The following is a 1,524-nucleotide window of genomic DNA, read 5'->3' as shown; positions in this document are numbered from 1 at the left end:
TTACTAAGGGAATTCTCGTAAGTTTCTTGTCCTTTGCTTATTGATATGCTTAAACTCAGCGGGTAGCCCCGCCTGACCTGGGGTCGCAGTCGAAATGCCATCGAATGGCAATCGGGGTCACTAGAGCCCAATAGGAGCAGAACACGCACACGATGTCCGAACAATGGCAAAGTGGCTAAACCCACCACTCATCGTGATGCTTGCCACACAAGGAGCACTTGACTTTGGGTCGACTGCACCTCAAACAGAGACACGGGGGGCCAATCTTTGCTCCACACCACCACCACAAGGGGTAAAGGAGGTGGGGCAACATGACGCGTGACACCCAGGCAGGCGTGCCCTCAGCCCGATGGCTTAGGGTGCAACTTACGTTCAAAGACTCGATGGTTCATGGGATTCTGCAATTCACACCAAGTATTGCATTTCGCTACGTTCTTCATCGATGCAAGAGCCGAGATATCCGTTGCCGAAAGTCGTTAAGATAAAGATTCGGATCTAGGATGACCACACCACACCCAAGGCGCAATGATGTCATGTCCTTTCCGTTGCTAGTTCCTTGGCGCCGACTACGCCGGTGGTTGTGTTTGGGTCGAATGCTATGAAGGTTCGCAGGCTGACCTTTTACAAGGGTCGGGAAGGAAGGAGCTCACACTCCCACGCCCTACCTTAATCGCGCAACGCAACATGTTCACGGGTCTCGCTGGGCAGGTATCGACAATGGTCCTTCCGCAGGTTCACCTACGAAAACCTTGTTACGACTTATCCTTCCTCTAAATGATAAGGTTCAGTGGACTTCTCACGACGTCGATGGCGGTGAACCACCCACGTCACCGCGATCCAAACACTTCACCGGACCATTCAATCAGTAGGAGTGATGGGCGGTGTGTACAAAGGGCAGGGACGTAGTCAATGTGAGCTGATGACTCGTGCTTACTAGGAATTCCTCGTTGAAGACCATCAATTGCAATGATCTATCCCCATCATGATGAAATTTTCAAAGATTACCCAGGCTCGTTGGCCAAGGCTATTGACTCGTTGAGTACATCAATGTAGCGCACGTGCGGCCCAGAACATTTAAGGGCATCACAGATCTGTTATTGCCTCAAACTTCCGTAGCCTAAATGGCCATAGTCCCTCTAAAAAGCTGGCCGTGGAGGGTCACCTCCACATAGCTAGTTAGCAGGCTGAGGTCTCATTCATTAACGGAATTAACTAGACAAATCGCTCCACCAACTAAGAACAGCCATGCACCACCAACCATAGAATCAAGAAAGAGCTCTCAGTTTATCAATCCTTACTATGTCTGGACCTTGTAAGTTTTCCCATGTTGTGTCAAATTATGCCGCAGGCTCCACTCCTGGTGGTGCCCTTCCGTCAATTCCTTTAAGATTCAGCCTTGCGACCATGCTCCACCTGGAACCCAAAAACTTTGATTTCTCATAAGGTACCGGCGGAGTCCTGAAAGCAACATCCGTCGATCCCTGGTTGGCATTGTTTATGGTTGAGACTAGGATGGTATCTGAT

General features: G+C 50.0%; 2 non-coding genes across 2 annotated transcripts in view; both read right to left on the bottom strand.

Moving 5' to 3' along the window:
* LOC122080528 overlaps positions 1-86 on the bottom strand; it is a 3,393-nt gene extending 3,307 nt beyond the window's left edge. The window contains exon 1 of the ribosomal RNA XR_006140812.1: positions 1-86. This exon is cut by the window's left edge and continues 3,307 nt beyond it. This is a non-coding gene — a ribosomal RNA (28S ribosomal RNA).
* Positions 87-319: 233 nt separating this feature from the next.
* Positions 320-475, bottom strand: LOC122080530. The gene has a single exon (XR_006140813.1). It is a non-coding gene; the product is annotated as a 5.8S ribosomal RNA (ribosomal RNA).
* Positions 476-1,524: the final 1,049 nt, after the last annotated feature.

The sequence above is a fragment of the Macadamia integrifolia genome, chromosome 5, assembly GCF_013358625.1.
Source record: "Macadamia integrifolia cultivar HAES 741 chromosome 5, SCU_Mint_v3, whole genome shotgun sequence".
In the NCBI taxonomy this organism is placed as follows: domain Eukaryota; kingdom Viridiplantae; phylum Streptophyta; class Magnoliopsida; order Proteales; family Proteaceae; genus Macadamia; species Macadamia integrifolia.
The sequence above is the reverse complement of the archived record's forward strand: the minus strand, read 5'-3'. Positions and strand labels throughout refer to the sequence as shown.